This window comes from Canis aureus, chromosome 2 (assembly GCF_053574225.1).
Source record: "Canis aureus isolate CA01 chromosome 2, VMU_Caureus_v.1.0, whole genome shotgun sequence".
NCBI lineage: Eukaryota > Metazoa > Chordata > Mammalia > Carnivora > Canidae > Canis > Canis aureus.
The window spans coordinates 30,531,307-30,548,169 of NC_135612.1; the positions used below are offsets into that span (position 1 = coordinate 30,531,307).

Genomic DNA, 16,863 nt, shown 5'->3' on the forward strand with positions numbered 1-16,863 from the left:
TCCTCCACTGCTGAACACACAGGTTTCCCCTGTCCCATAGAGTAGTTTCCCTTTATGAAACATTCCCCTACAGCACAGGTCTCAATGACACTACTCTTGAAAAGTCTTTTCACGTTTAAGGATCCTACTATTCACTTGTGTTTACATTATTTACACTTCCTACTAAAAGAAATGTTCAGCTGGACAAGGAGGGATCTGGCCACAGAGTATATACTAGGATTTAGAAAATTCACGTCTCACAGATAACATTGCCTCAAGTCAAAACTTTGCCTTTCAAGCTACAGGAAGAAGAAAAAAATCTCATTTCAAATCTGGGTACAAAGACAGCATGTGTCACAAAACTAAAGTGGCACTGCCTTTAAGGCAGATAGATGATTAAGTGATCAACGATAACATGAGTAAGACTACACCAAGAAGTTCTTCAAATAAGTGGCAAAATTACTCCCAGACACGATCACACGTATACACATTTGAATCAACTTTCAAGCAACCTCCCATACCTCGTATCCCTTTTAGGGGAAACATAAACTCTTTTTCAGATAACAGACAGGAGCTGAGGGAAGTCCTATCCAACATCACATACCAAGTGACACCTCTTAACCTAAGCTCTCAGATGCTAGCTGCTGCCCTTGCCTTCATAGTGCTTCACGCTTCTCATGGTTCCAGGGTGACAAGATTTCCACCACAGCTTCCTCAGTTGTGTAAGATAACGCAGGGGACAATGGCAGCTTCCAAGAGGCCAATAAGCTTCTAGACTCCTGTGATCTGTGTACTGTTCAAAAATATTTCCTTCCCAGGGATCCCTGGGTGGCTCAGCGGTTTGGCGCCTGCCTTCCGCCCAGGGCATGATCCTGGAGACCCGGGATCGGGTCCCGCGTCGGGCTCCCTGCATGGAGCCTGCTTCTCCCTCTGCCTGTGTCTCTGCCTCTCTCCCTCTCTGTGTCTCTCATGAATAAATAAATAAAATCTTAAAAAAAAAAAAAGTATGTCCTTCCCAATTTGAGTGACTAACATAGCAAATGCAATCTCCAATTGAAGGACACTGCAAAGCTTCTTATTTTTAGGTAAGGCTCTGATCACACTTGACCTCTGAAAGCATTTGGTCTGCAAACTGTATAAATTCCATCATATACACAACATCAAACACCTCTTGTTGAATTAAAGAAACGTAAATAATGGTCTCTACCTCTTGACAGGCTTTCAGGACTTCTTGTGAGTCAAGAGAATAATCCCCTACTGTTATGTCAGCCCATCCTTACTGTCACCATGGACACTACTTTTTGGGTCATTATTGCTTTTGACAGATCAGTTTCCTTAACATTTTCCCTTCACACATTTTAAAAACCTGAGGCGCCTGGTTGGCTCAGCGGGAAAAACGTGACTCTTGATCTTGAGGTCTTGAGTTTGAGCCCCACCTTGGGTGTGGAGATTACTAAAACAAACAGAAAACCTTAAACAGCTACTGCCCAGTTGGGATTTTTTTTCTTGTCACCATTGCTGATCTTTATGTTTTTCATCCAACCTCTCTCGATCCCTATCCCAATTCCAACAGCTTAACAGCTATGAGTCCTGGACCTCTGAACACTTCAGCCCCTCACCCTGTCTCTCCATCTCATCCTGCCTTCACACACACACACACACACACACACACACACACACACACACACACATATCTGGAAAATCAGATCTTCACTGAATCCTTTCATGACAACAGACCTGTCTATCCCACTCTGATTTTCTCAACAAGAACTCTGTATTCTCATCAGGTAAAGGTAACTAATTGCAATCTTTTTTTAACTATAAAAATAGGTTTATAAAAAATTTGAAGAGGAAACACATTTTTTTTAATTCACCCATTACCTTATTACCTACATGGACCCACTGCTGCTATGAGGATTGGCTTATGTGCCGGATACTGGGGATACAGCAGGAACCAAAACACAGTCGAGACCCCTCAAGGTTTTCTTTTTTTTTTTAATTTTGTCCATGTTTTTCCTTAGAATAATCCATGTAGTACAGTATTTTTCAAAACTCATTTGATTGTTTTAAAAGGTAATTCATGGTAAGTCAACTTAAAATAATATTCCCACCCCTGCCGGAGCCCACATTGAAGAGGAATACGTAAGCACAATGCTCCAGAATACCGGCTCATTCAAACGGACAACAGCAGACACCGTATCAGAGAACTGAGGAAGATAGGAGACAGAACCCAGAATCAGTGCCAAAGGAAAGGCCTCATGGCACCCCAATTCCCATGACAGGTAACTGCCTTTACATATGTTTTCTTAATTGTTTTTCCCTTTGGAAAATAAATCTTAGCTACAGAATGAAAACTAAAGAACATCTGCATTAGCTTTGTAATGACCCTTTCTCTGATAACTTCTAAGGGTTCCGTATGAGCAAAGCTCTGGGAAGCTGCCTTCCTGGATCCCATTGGGGGTGGCAGAGTTTCGGGGGTGACTGAGAGGAGAACTCCTAACCTGTGAGGCTGACTATGTGGCTGACATTTTCCATTGTCTCACCCCACCCCTGTGAAGCCTGCTTGGTCAGCCCAGGGCTCAGGCCAAGAACAACAAAGTGGAAGACGCACCCAACAGCCATGTGGGAGCCACCTAAGTCTAGCAGGACTCAGTTCTCCCCTTCCCCATTTAAAAATTTTATTTATTTCAGAGAGAGAGAGAGAGAGAGAACACAAGCATGAGCAGGGGGAAGGGCAGAGGGAGAGGGAGAAGCAGACTCCCCACCGAGCAGCGAGCCTGATGCGGGGTTCCACCCTAGGACCCCGGACCACTACCTGAGCCAAAGGCAGATGCTTAACCGACTGAGCCACTCAGGTGCCCCTTAATTCTCCCTTTTTTAGACACTGAGGAGTACAGGGGTTGGTAGAAAATGTGTATATGAAACGTGCTAGCATAAAGCGCCTAGCAGAAAAGGAGAGCTGAATGAATGAGTCATCTCCAAGTGCCAAGGTGAGAAGCAGCCTAGATTCTCCATTTCTCACGGCCAACATACATCCTACTTATTCCTATCATTTGAATTTCACTAACTTTCTAGAGGTAGTAAGGTCTGACAGATGGCAGATGAACCCTGTGTACCTCTTCCTCTTCCTCACCTCCCTTCCAAGCCCCCACAGCACAAGGTGGAACCCTGCTAGCCACACCAAACTCTACAAGGGAACCAGACATAAAAACTAACACTTATTTCAAGTAGCTCCTCATCACAAACCTTGGGCTTTCAAATCAGCAGCAGCAGCAATAATAATCAGCTTAACCCTGAAAGAGATAACAGGATGCTTAATAATGCCAGGCAACAATTCCTCACTCAGATGTGTGAGTGACAACCCCATGATCATTTTTAAGATGACAGAAAAATGCAAGGCAGAAATCCAATCCCAGTTCAACCTGATTTGGCAACAGCAATGAAATGCATTGGGATTTTTTTACGTATACATAAACAAGGATAATTTAATCTCCACCCAAAGTAAGGCTCATTCAATTTCCATATACATAACTAAAAGATTTTCCCGTGTGTATATGCTTTCAACATAGTATGGGCCAAGGAATTTTTATTTTTTTTTTATTTTTATTTTTTTTTTAGGAATTTTTAAAAATATATTTTTAGGGATCCCTGGGTGGCGCAGCGGTTTGGTGCCTGCCTTTGGCCCAGGGCACGATCCTGGAGACCCGGGATCGAATCCCACGTCGGGCTCCCGGTGCATGGAGCCTGCTTCTCCCTCTGCCTGTGTCTCTGCCTCTTTCTCCCTCTCTCTGTGTGACTATCATAAATAAATAAAAATTTAAAAATATATATATATATATATTTTTTTTTAGGTGAACTACACCCCCAATGTGGGGCTCAAACTCACGACCCCAAGATGAAAGAGTAGCATGCTCTACCGACTGAGCCAGCCAGGTGCACCTGGGCCCAAGATTTGAAGTCCACTTTTTGTTCAGGCTAGGAAAGGGCAAAGAGCAGGGGAGAGAAGCAAGGGGCAGTTGTGATGCAGGGGAACCGCCATCACCCGTCCCTCTCCAATATCCAAGCACCGACTCTCCAGAGGCACATTCTGAACATGTATGTTTCCATGTATTAAATCATTTAACCCACTAAGCATGGACTTTCCCACCTGCATTTTACAAGTATGGAAACTAAGGCACACAGAAATTAAAATAACTTGCCTAGGTCCCACAGAGTGTGAAAACAAACATTAAATATTTGCCTGGCACTTGAAAGCTGCTCTGATTATCTTTAACAGATAGAAGAAAGAAGTTCCTCCTTTAGACAAACTGTACTGTACCAACACTTCAAGCAAAACCCGTAGTAACAACAAATATTTATTGAACGTTTTCTCAATGCCAGGGTAACAAGCTACCGCTTGATATTGAACATAAACATCACTTAATTTGAAATATATGTTGTCGCTTCCATCACTTGCAAATCAAGTCTTTTTAGATGGAGAGGACCAAGGAAATGCATTAACATTACTTAGGACTGAATTCATATCTGCAAAAAACAAAGCAACAACAAACAAACCAAGCAAAAAAAGCCCATGAGAATGGAGAATATTACCAGGAACTAATTGATCTTGATTTTTAAAAATAATATTAAAAAGTCTTCCTTCAGGGATCCTTGGGTGGCGCAGTGGTTGAGCGCCTGCCTTTGGCCCAGGGCGCGATCCTGGAGACCCAGGATCGAATCCCATGTCGGGCTCCCGGTGCATGGAGCCTGCTTCTCCCTCTGCCTGTGTGTCTGCCTCTCTCTCTCTCTCTCTCTCTGTGTGACTATCATAAATTTAAAAAAATTAAAAAATAAAAATAACGGGATCCCTGGGTGGCGCAGTGGTTGAGCACCTGCCTTTGGCCTAGGGCGCGATCCTGGAGACCCGGGATCGAATCCCACGTGGGGCTCCCGGTGCATGGAGCCTGCTTCTCCCTCTGCCTGTGTCTCTGCCTCTTTCTCTCTCTCTGTGACTATCATAAAATAAAAAAAATAAAAATAAAAATAAAAATAAATAAAAAAAATAAAAAGTCTTCCTTCAGAAATTTGATAGTAATGGATAAAGGAGAACAATTAAAAGTCATCTTTGGGGACACCTGCGTGCCTCAGTTAGTTAAGCATCAGACTCTTGATTTTGACTTAGATCATGATCTCAGGGTCATGAGATCCAGTCCCACTGGGGCTCTGCACTCAGTGGGGGCATCTGCTTGAGATTGTCTCCTTCCTCCCCCCCACCATTCTCACAAATAAATAAAATCTTAAAAAAAAAAAAAAAAAAAAAGTCATCTTTGGGGATCCCAAGCAAAAAAATCAAATCAAATCATAGGAATGTTCTCCTGTCTGTAATCAGTAACAAAATAAATAGATCTGTAGTTTCCCTGCAGTGTGGGGGTAACTGGCTCCACTTATGTCTATTGAAGAGTATTTCTGCTAGCATATTCAACTGTTCTAAATACCATGAATAAGTGAATTAAAAACACTTCAAGCTGTTCTGAAGAAAAAGACGGAGGAAGAGGACAGCCTTCAAGCCTTACTGTTAGGCATCCATGCCAGTATTACAGCCCAGAATTGCCAGCTTGGAGCCTCCCTTTTACATAGAAAGCTTTCCCAGCTCCCTCAGTCTTCTCAGTGCTCTAAAAGCACTACCTCCACCGAGAAATCCTTGGGCAGTGGCCCTCAATCCCTCCTCCATGGAGATTTTGGACTTTATCTTCCACATCACATTTGTTCCCCAGAAGTGAGAAAAGCAATCTTAAAGACAGACGAAATAAATCCTATAAAATAAACACAAACTTGTAGAGAAATCGATTCCCAGATTTCTATGCAGCGCCAAGTGTGTGCTCAGATCAAACACACACGGAGTAAGTTAACTAAAGCCTTCAGGTTCGTACCCACGTATTTACACTTACTTGATGAAAACCTGCAAGCACTGTGAGGAGGGAGATTGTGTATTTGGAACGTCTTTTCAGGGACGCCTGGGTGGCTCAGTGGTTGAGCGTCTGCCTTTGGATCACGCGTGATCCCGGGGTCCTGGGATCGGGATCAAGTCCCACACTGAGTCCCGCACCAGGCTCCCTGTAGGAAGCCTGCTTCTCCCTCTGCCTGTGTCTCTGCCCCTCTGTGTTTCTCATGAATAAATAAATAAAATCTTAAAAAAAATAAAATAAAAGGAATGTCTTTTCACCTTTGCCCTTGACCAGTGCAATAGAATCCCCTACAAGGTTCACCGAGATAGTGCTGGGCCCCGCCTCCAGTTTGATCCAGAAGGCCTAGGGAAGGGGTGCCCAGAAATTGGCCTCTGCCACAGGTTCTCAGGCAATGCTCTGCGCTGTTGCTCCTCCAGAAAGTGCTCCCCGAAAACCATGGCACTGGCGGGAGAGACAGTGTCAGGGGCTTTGAAGCACGCTGGCGCACAGGCCCCATCCACGCTCACACAGTAGGAGGCCACTTAACATTTAGTTACGTCTCTGGGCCAACTTATGAGTGGAAAACACGGTGTGGGGATCCCTGGGTGGCGCAGTGGTTTAGCGCCTGCCTTTGGCCCAGGGCGCGATCCTGGAGACCCGGGATCGAATCCCACGTTGGGCTCCCGGTGCATGGAGCCTGCTTCTCCCTCTGCCTATGTCTCTGCCCCTCTCTCTCTCTGTGTGGCTATCATAAATAAATAAAAATTTAAAAAAAAAGTCAAAAAAAAAGAAAACACGGTGTGAGCCACTTTCCTACCAAACTGGGACGCCAGTCATTTGAGGGCTCTAAATCTCTAGTAAAATCTGTGAAGTAAAAATTGCCCCAGGTAATGGAGAGAAGAAAGAAAAAGAAAAAAGGTGACAGAAACCTACTGCCAAATCGTTTACTTGTCAAGAGCTTTGTCCGGTGCACCTTTTCTTCTCGCCTGTTCTTAGAGAAATTTACCTTCTGGGATGGTTTATTTTTTTTATTTTTTTATTTTTTTTTTTCTGGGATGGTTTAGAATTAGCTGTCTGTCCCCTGGCTGGAGCTGACCAGGCCCAGGAGGGTACACGGCTCCCCATCTCTGTATTCCTTGACCGCCGTCAGTACCGCAGGAGTCATCGTCACTGAGCAACGTCCATCCCATCCTGAGCAAAACTTTCTGACAAACCCGCCCTTCCCGAGGAACCCCCAAAGCCAGAAGCGTGGCGAAGGGACTCTGAGCGACACCCGGAGCAGATGACAAGCACAAGCCTCCCCTGCCCTCCTACGCTTTGCAGCGCCAGCCCCTCCACCCACACCTAACCTTCCCTCAGGCCCCACTTCTGGGCCACTCACCAATCAAAATCTAATGGACAGTTAAAAAAACAAAACACAAAAGGTGTTTCAAAGAAAAAGATACTTCACTGAAAGACTACTTTCCTCAAGACAGGTCTCACTGCCCTTTGTTATCTACAAAAGAATGATATTCCAGGACAGATGCCCTTCCGGCTCCCCGACTGTGGCCCAGCAGCTATCCCCACCACCTAAGCTTCAGTCCCAAACACGCTACCCATACAACCAATACACAAGGATGCCTTTCACTTTTTTTAAAAAAAGATTGTATTTATTCATGAGAGACACACACAGAGAGACAGAGAGAGGCAGAGGCCCAGGCAGAGGGAGAAGCAGGCTCCCCGTGGGGAGCCCGATGCGGGACTGGATCCCAGGACCCCGGGGTCACGGACACCATTCTGCTCTTCAAGTAAGAAAAATAAACACGAACAGTAATGTGAAAAAGTACTGGCTCACTTGTCGGTCACCTCACTGCAAGCTGCTGTCTGATTTCTCATCAACCCCAGATTTTAAGGCATGGCCAGTCTACGGAATAAAGTGTGTTTTAAAAATTATTCCCTTTGGACTCATTGGAACATACAGCTGTATTATAGAGAAACCTTCCTTTATTTCAGTGCCTCATAGTGAAACGGGATGTTTCTATACATACATAAAACCACTTGATGAAGCCTGGATGTACTCTATAAAAAGTCCATGCTTTCTTGGGGATGGGGAGGAAGCAAAAATCAAGTTTAGACAATACCATGCATCTACTTTTAAATGATCACATTGTCCAAATAGCTATGGGTTTCTGGACTTTGATAAATCATGACCAACGTCTGAAACAAAAAGAGGTGAAACCCCCGTAAGTAATTCATGGGAGACCAAACTGACAACAGCCGATGAGCAAAGCTTCCAGGTTCTGATAGCACCAACTTTCAAGTTCCCACTGTTACCAGCCAGCTGTGTGGCCTTGAGACATAATCACGGATTTCGGCCTCTCTGTGAAATAGGGAAACTGCTGGCCCTCTCAAAGGTAATAATGAGCAGATGATAACAGCTGCACATGAAAAGCACCAGCTCTTGCAAAGTACACCAACCTCAATTTCCCAGGCTGAACTGCCCACCCTGTAGGACCACAACTGACCATCACATCAGAAGATGAGCGGCCTTTGTTTCTCCTTTGGTCACCATGAAGGCTTGATGCATTAGGTCTGTTTGCACACTAGACTTTTAAATGAAATGAACTGTTAAAAAGCTTGCGTAGTGGGAGGGTAAGGGGCAACAGCAAACCAATGGTTCTCTAGAGAAAAAAGGAGTTAGCTAACACCCTGATACTCAATTCTGAAACAAACTTGGTATTACAAGCTTAAACTCTCCCAAACAAGTCATTTTGGCTAACAACATGTGTAATTACAGTTAAAGGCATACTACAATAACCCTTGAGCTGTTGGCCTTGAAGATCCTTTTGAAAACCTCAAAATAATAGTACATGAGGGAACAACCTTTTTGTCTACTAATGACAGCATCAGGAGGCAACATAGCAGATATCTTGAAACTTTTAAATTCGCATGAAAACACCGACACAATGGAGAAGCCAAGAAGCACTAGACAGATGTAACAACCTATATTTCTTCTCAGATTAATACTGAGAAAGGGTTAAGAGGTTTAACTTAGGGGGGGTCCCTGGGTAGCTCAGCGGTTCAGCGCCTGCCTTCAGCCCAGGGCATGATCCTGGGGTCCCGGGACCGAGTCCCACGTCGGGCTCCCTGCATGGAGCCTGCTTCTCCATCTGCCTGTGTCTCTGCCTCTCTCTTTCTCTGTATCTGTCATGAATAAATAAATGAAATCTTAAAAAAAAAAAAAAAGAGGTTTAACTTCTACTCCAGTCACCAAGAGATTTGGAAATCTCACCATTCGAACAAGAGCATTATCCAAAACAAAACAAAACAAAACAACAACAAAAAAACAAACAGCATCAGCCAGGACAGCCTCCCATCCCCTGCCCTCAACACACACACACACACACACACACACACACACACACCCCTTCTGCTATGGCCCATGCTGGATTTTAAGAAAAAACAGTGAAACGTTGATTGCCATTAGTTCTACAATGCTTCTCTTGAGAGAAAAGAAGTTTTGCAGAGGGTAGAAAACGGCAGTGCTTGCCAAAAGCACATTGATTACTACCCACAGTAGGCACTTAAATGTTGACTAAATTATCAGTTCTCAGCGAGATCTTCTAAGTCTAGTCATAAAGCTCCCCTTTTACCATCTGTAGTATTAACTCGCAAGAAACCACAGGAAAACTTGACAGATCATGGTGGCAACTGTTTTGAGCATTATTTTCGCTAATTCATCATAGTTCGTTACAACAGCACAAAAATTATTTGCAAATCATGCCCAAGCATAAGTGTCATTTAAGTTTGGTTTTGGGGCGCCTGGGTGGCTCAGTCGGTTAAGCATCTGACTTTGGCTCAGGTCATGATCTCAGGGTCCTGGGGTTTAGCCTGGCATCTGGCTCTGTGCTCAGGGGGCAGTCTGCTTCTCCTCCTCCCTCGACCCCTCCCCGCTGTTGATGGAGTAAAACGATTTCCAGCTTTACCTCTTGCCTCGTATTCCCTGCAGGACTGAATGAGCTATGTCGACTTTGTCCTACAGTAACAGGACACAAAGTAATTTCATAGGTTGCAGGAGAATGCAGCCAAAAATGGAAAAAGTGGGGATTAAATAGAAAATGATCTATTTAATTTTAATTCAGTGCTCCAGTGTGCCAAACAGGAAGACTTCAGTAACGTCTCATGTCAGAAATCCGAGAAGGATGCCTTCATGGAGAACTCTGAGAAATCCCTCAAGTACAACTTACTATGTGGTATTTTACAGACACCGAGCCTGGTGGAGAAGAGAGACACTGTGACAGCCCCGAGCTCAGTGAATTTACTTTGTCCAAGAATTACTGAATCAAACGACATTTCAAGGGAAGGAGAGATGGCAGGACCAGGCCTAAAACAAGTGTGACAGTTAATACCAACTACTAAAAAGTTGTTTCAAAGTCCAGTCTCAAATACCTTTTACTTAGAATGTACAGTACTAGAACTGAAATAACCATGTAGAGGGAACGTACTAGGGCTTTGCTTACTGTTAAGTGTCAGGGATAAAACCTGTTTGGTATAGTTCAGGGTTTTATGGAGCCTCTACTCGCTAAACCCAGAGAAGAAACAGTAAAATTCTATAATCGACAGGGCGAGGACACTACATTTTCCTTCCCCAGACTTCCTGTGAAGAGCTCACAGCACTATTTGCAGTGTTGTGTGGACAGGAGCCCAAAAATCAAACCACTACCAGAAATTATGTATTATAGGGACACCCGGTGGCTCAGTGGTTGAGTGTCTGCCTTCAGCTCAAGGTGTGATCCCGGGGTCCTGGGATCGAGTCCCACATGGGGCTCCCTGCATGGAGCCTGCTTCTCCCTCTGCCTGTGTCTCTGCCTCCCCCCTCCCCCGTCTGTCTTGAATAAATAAAACCTTAGAAAAAAGAAATTATGTATTGTAATACATCATACAGTCTCCATTTGCATGAATAACGTGTATTACCGGACACTGAGTAACACTAAATACTAAAGTGTATTCGACTAGATTCTTCAAAAAACTATGAACCTGGTAGCAAAATTACAAAAAAGTTCATTTTAAGGACTTAACAGTCTCCTTTATTAAAGCCTTATTTTAGGGTGACCATAAAATCTGGAAACTATCAAACACTTTTCTTCTACTCAATGACCAAAGAATGCCAGCACTTTGTGAGCTGGCAAGACGCAAATGGGAGTGATTCCAACAAGCAGGCACACCACTCCATTACACCAAAGTTGTGAGAAAAGTTGGACAATCATTTCCAGAAAAAGTGGCAATGTGGAGTGTTCTTCGTGGTTGTAGGTCGGATAGAACCTCCTTGGCTGCTGCTTCTGGGGTGTGCTAAATCCACAGGTACATTTGACAGAAAATCAAAAAACATCACAAATCCATCTGTGTCTGCATGTAAAGATGCTGCATTACTCCTCCTCATTCACTACAACTTTTTTTTTTTTTAAGATTTTATTTACCTATTCGTGAGAGACACAGAGAGAGGCTCTGGGGGGGGGGGGGGATGGACACATGGGACTGGATCCCCCAACCGGAATCAGGCCCTGGGCCGCCCAGCCGTCCCCATTCACTGCAACTTCTGCACAGCACATTGAATCAGTGAGAAATGATCCACCAAATACATCGGCTTTAAAATGTATCAAAAGCTGGGGGGTGGGATCCCTGGGTGGCGCAGCGGCCCAGGGCGCGATCCTGGAGACCCAGGATCGAGTCCCACGTCGGGCTCCCGGTGCATGGGGCCTGCTTCTCCCTCTGCCTATGTCTCTGCCTGCCTCTCTCTCTCTCTCTCTCTCTCTCTGTGACTATCATTAAAAAAAAAAAAACAAAACTGGGGGGTTTTCTGGTGTGTATTTGCCTCGTTTCCAGACTCTGCGGTCATCGTATAACTCGGCACAATGAAGCCAGCTGCCACTGTTCGGGAGCTCGTCACATGGAGGAGACTGTCCCCGACCTGAGGTCCACAGCAGTGACCGCGGCCTGCGAGGTTCCCCCAAGTGCAGTGAAGGCTGCCAAGCCCTGGGCCCCGGGCCCGCTGGGGGCCGCCACCGCCATCCCCGCCCCGCACCGCGCGGAGGCTGCATCTGGCTCCTCGGGCTTCTTCCCCGCTGCCTGGCACCCAGGGCCGCACTGCGGAACCCGCTCCCCGTCCCGGGCTCGGCCGCCGGCCTCGCGGCCCAGGCCTCGCAGGTGCCCCCGCCGTCGCCGCACGAGCCCGCGGGCAGAACAGCCAGCAGCCCCGGACCGCCGCCCGCGCAGACCCAGCGCCGCCGTTGTTTGTTTTAAAGGAAACACTTCCTGGCACAAGTTTAGCGAAGACTATGGACTCTGAGCACGCAGACACGTGGTTGCGGCTAATCTGCCCCCCCCTTTCCGAGCGGCCCCGGGGCTGCTCACGGCGGACGCCCCGACGCGGGTCACGCGGGCTCCGCGGGCTCCGGGGCCTCGCCAGGGCGGCCGCCGCAGGGTCGCAGGGCGGCAGAGGGACAGCAGCGCCCGGGGAGGAGGCACCGCGGCGGGGCCCGCCTCCCGCTCAGGTGCAGGCGGGGCGGGGGCCTCCTGCCCTGGGGAGGAGGGGGCGGGAGGGACGCCTGCCCTGGGGGGGGGGCGGAGAGGGGGCCGCCTGCCCGAGGCGGGGACGGGGTAGGGGCCTCCTGCCCTGGGGGGGGTGCGGAGTGGGGGCCGCCTGCCCTCGGGGCGGCGCGGGGTGGAGGCCGCCTGCCCTGGGGGGGGCGCGGTGCGGGGGCCGCCTGCTCTGGGGGGGCGCGGTGCGGGGGCCGCCTGCCCTCGGGGGGGCACGGGGTGGGGGCCGCCTGCCCTCCGGGACGTGGGGGGACACGGGGGGCACGGGGGCGCGGGGTGGGGGCCTCCTGCCCTGGGGGGGTGCGGAGTGGGGGCCGCCTGCCCTGGGGGGGCGCGGTGCGGGGGCTGCCTGCCCTCGGAGGGGGCGCGGGGCGGGGGCCGCTTGCCCTGGGGGGGCACGGGGTGGGGGCCGCCTGCCCTCCGGGACGTGGGGGGGGCGCGGGGGGCACGGGGGCGCGGGGTGGGGGCCTCCTGCCCTGGGGGGGTGCGGGGTGAGGGCCGCCTGCCCTGGGGAGGCACGGGGCGGGGGCCTGCCCTCGGGGGCGCGAGGGAGCGCGGGGTGGGGGCCTCCCGCCCTCCGGGACGCGGGCGCGGGGCCGCGGGGCCGCGGGGCGCTGGCCCTGCCCACCTGTAGCAGCGCAGACCAACTTTCCCTGGGAGCGGGAAGGCTCGGGCCGCTCACGCCACCCCCCGGCCCCAGGCGGTAGCGGCCCGGGGCTCCGAGGGCTCCTCACCTGAGGGCCCTAAGCCCCCACCTGGCCCGCGGTCCGCGGCCCCCGGGCTCCCCGGGGAGGCCGGGGCCCCCGCTGCGCATCAGGACTCGCGGGGCGGGAGGACGCGGTCGCCGCCTCCTGCAACTTCGGCTGCGAACTTCGCCAGCGCGCAGCCGCTGCCCGGCCCCCGGTCCCCCAGCGCGGCCCCCGGGGAGGGGCGCCCCGGGAGCGCTCCCCGAGGCCGCGGGTACTTACAGCCATAACGGGGTCTCTGCAGGGCCGGCGGCTCCGGGGCGCGCCCCCCGCGGCTCCCCTCGCCGGCCAGGCTGGCGGGCTCCGGGCCCGCGGGCGCGCTCGTGTCCGGCCGGTCGCCGCCCTGCCCCGGCCGCAGCGACATGGGCTCCGGCGCTCCCGGGTCCGCTCCCGGGTCCGCTCCCGCAGCCGCCGCGCCGACGCCGACGAGCGAGCTCCGCGTCCCGGGCAGGTCTCCGCTCTCCTGCCGCCGGGCCCCGTTATCCCCCGGGAGCGCGCCGCGCAGCAGCGACCCCTACCGCGAGCCGGGCGCCGCGCGGGAGCCGAGGGCCCGCCCCTTCCCGGCCGGGCGGAGCGGGGGGCGGGCGGAGCGAGGGGCGGGGGCGCTGCGGGGGGCGCTGCGGGGCGGGGGGCTGGGGGGGCGCTGCGGGGCGGGGGCGCTGCGGCCGGCCGCGGGCTTCTGGAGAGTTCCGAGGGTGGAGTGAGCCCACGTGGGGCAGAGCGGGAAAGCGCGGGAGACGCGGGCGCGCTTCTCTGCGCCCCGGGGAGGTGGCGCCGTGCCTTCTTCCTTCCTTCCTTTCCTCCTTTCTTTCCTTTCTTCTTTTGCTTTAACTTCGAAAGTTGCTTCTGCGACTCTTTGTCTACAAAATACAGGGCTCCCCGTTCATGACGAACGGGGAGTGCGCGAGTGTCGGGAGAGCAAGAGGAGCAGCGCCCCCCGCCGCCCCCGGGGACCCTCTCCCAGGCGGGCTCCCAGCACAGCCAGTCCCGGCCGAGCCCGGAGGGCACTAAACGGCCCGAGGCCCCCTTGGAAGGGCTTTCCTAACGCGGTCGCGGTGGCCGGCGCGGGCTCTCCAGGGCGAGCACCGCAGGAGGTCTGGGGGACCGTTTTATTTTTTTATTTTTTTAATATTTTATTTATTTATTCATAGAGATGCAGAGAGAGAGGCAGAGACACAGGCAGAGGGAGAAGCAGGATCCATGCAGGGAGCCGGACGTGGGACTCGATCCTGAGACTCCAGGATCACGCCCAGGGCTGCAGGCCGGGGCTGCCCCTGGGGGACTGTTTTAAACCCATGCCTCACCTGTTTGGGGACTGTCAGAGGCGTCGGTGACCACGTGCTGGCAAAACAAAGTAATTGCGGCAGCGTGTGAGACTCTAACTGGAGAGAAAGTGCATCGTGACTCTCCTGAAGCACGCAAAGACGGGCCGGGGGGCTCCCGTCTCACGGCGGGAGGGGGGGGTGCGGCCCTTGAAGCTCAGCCCCGAGGGCCCCACCCTCAGAGGTTCCAGTTCCTCGGGGGTGCTCGGGAAGTGGCATGTCTAACCGCAGACCTGCGGCCCCTGCAAGAGCGCTTCAATAGAGGGTAGGCACGAGGCGGTTGGCTTGGCCCCAGGGACATCCCACCCAGACAGGCCGGAGAGGCGATTCTCAACCACTCCTCTCTTTTTTTTCTTTTCTTTCTTTTCGAGAGCCATTAGATTCTCCCCTGATCGGGATGGGATGTGTGGGGGTTTTCTTCCCTAAAGAGCAGATGCCTCTAATTAAAAGAGCAATTCCAAAGTGAAACAGCCACGTTTTAAGTTAGAGCACCCTGCCCGTCGGTGTTCACCTGGAGGAGGAGCATGTTCAGGGAGAGTTTTCTACGCTTTGGAAGATGCTGGATTGGAGCATAATCTAAAGTTCATGCCATCTCTATGATTCCATGTATAAAGTACTGGACTGTAAAGCTCTCGCACATAACCGTGTTCACTGTCAGTGGAAGATTTAAGACCCCACAAAGTGTGTGTTTTTACCTATTTAGAGATGAGAGGGAAATCGTAAACTTAGAATGGTCAAGGAAGGCAAAGGGATTTGAAAGTGTGCCCTGAGGTAGACCTTGAAAAGTGGGTGAGAGTTGGATGCATATGAAAGCCCTTAAAGTTCTGGGTATGGGAGCTGCATGATGAAAGGGAGTTCAGGGAAGGTAAATCTTGCAGCAGGTTATGAGGTAGATTAGAGAAGCGGCTGTGGCAGGAGTAGACAAGAAGAGAGCTTCCATGACGTCCACACCAATAAGTGATAGAGGGGACATTCTAATACAAATAAGTTGGTGCCATCAACATTTCCATAGATGTCACAGATTGTAATAAGTAAATATCTGTTAATGGTAGAAAGTAAAGGTTAAAGCATAAACAGATGCTCTGGAGGAAAGTCGTTCTAAGTTCATGCGCTAGCTGGTCAGCTCTTCTTTGGGGTCTCTGGGGTGGTTTCAAACTGTCATGACTAATGCTTCCATAGAGAACTTAACACTACAAAGAAACTAAAAGCAAATGCTTCTGGGTTGTTTTTTTGTTTTTTTGTTTTTTTTTTTTAAGTGCTGGAATCCATCTTTGGGATTTCAGTCTGCATTCACTGGGTAAGAGTACTAGCTCTCAGATCACTTCTCTGCAGAACCTCAGAAAACAAACTTATTTGCAGAATTCTGGACTATTTGACATTGGAGAGGGAGTCAAATAAATACAAGGCAATGTGCCAACGTACTTTGCCATGTGATTGTGCTTGCAAGAATATTAAAAACAAAAACTGAAGCCATCTACTAAAAAGTCTTTTTTTAATAAAGCAAGAGTTTTTTTCTTTAATGTGAAACAAAAGATGACATTGAAAAACTAGACACAGTAAAACAATTTTGAAGCAACATTGTTTTTAAAAGATGGTTTTCTAAGAGTTACCTCTTGAATGAAATGAGCATGAAGGTGTCTGGAAAAAAGTGCAACTTTGTTTTTATAACTATAACAGATTAATTATATCAAGAGCATCAAACAGGATTTAAAAAGTATATTTAAGTAAAAATCTTGGCTTGCAATTCTAACATTCCATTCACCTTTGAAATAATTTGGTGATTTTCCAGTATCATTTTATTGATCATTTTAATATTACCAGAATAGTGAGCAATGTGCTTTCATAGTATCACCCAAGGAAGTGAAGCATGAAGCAATGACAAGAAAGAAATGATTCAAAGCTTTTTGCAAGTTCTGGGAGCCCTTGAGTTGTTAAGATTTTCTAACCCATTCTCTGTCCCAGAAAAAGCAAATGGCAGAGCAGGAACTGCACTTCTTTCCAAGGGAGACTTCTATAGCTAAAAAGGAAATTGTTACAGTCCAACATCAGAGTTAAAAAAAAAAAAATCGGAACAAATAAATGCAACCGTAAGTGTTTCAGTTCTCAAAAAAAAAAAAAAAAAAGGAATAGTATTATCAGGGGATTAAATAACTGTAGGACTGATGGCCTCGTAGCATCATTGTATGGACAAGGCTGAGCAGCACAGAGAGGTTGTGTGACTCCTTGGCTATGGAAGAACAGAGCCTGCACTTCATTCCACACCTCCTGAGAGTCTACGTGCACTGCTTTTTGTACTATACATATATTTGTTTACAT

The 16,863-nt window shown here is 49.3% G+C and overlaps 1 protein-coding gene and 1 long non-coding RNA gene across 3 annotated transcripts in view; one reads left to right on the plus strand and one right to left on the minus strand.

Annotated features, from left to right (window-relative positions):
* Positions 1-13,571, minus strand: part of IQGAP2 (IQ motif containing GTPase activating protein 2) — a 288,130-nt gene extending 274,559 nt beyond the window's left edge. For both annotated transcript variants that reach the window (XM_077867634.1, XM_077867629.1), the window contains exon 1: positions 13,448-13,571. The gene's annotated coding sequence lies outside the window, so the exon portion shown is untranslated. The remainder of the gene's footprint in view (positions 1-13,447) is intronic.
* Positions 12,286-16,031, plus strand: LOC144295239 (uncharacterized). The gene is made up of 2 exons (XR_013362580.1): positions 12,286-12,433; positions 14,377-16,031. It is a non-coding gene; the product is annotated as an uncharacterized LOC144295239 (long non-coding RNA).
* The last annotated feature ends 832 nt before the right edge of the window (positions 16,032-16,863 follow it).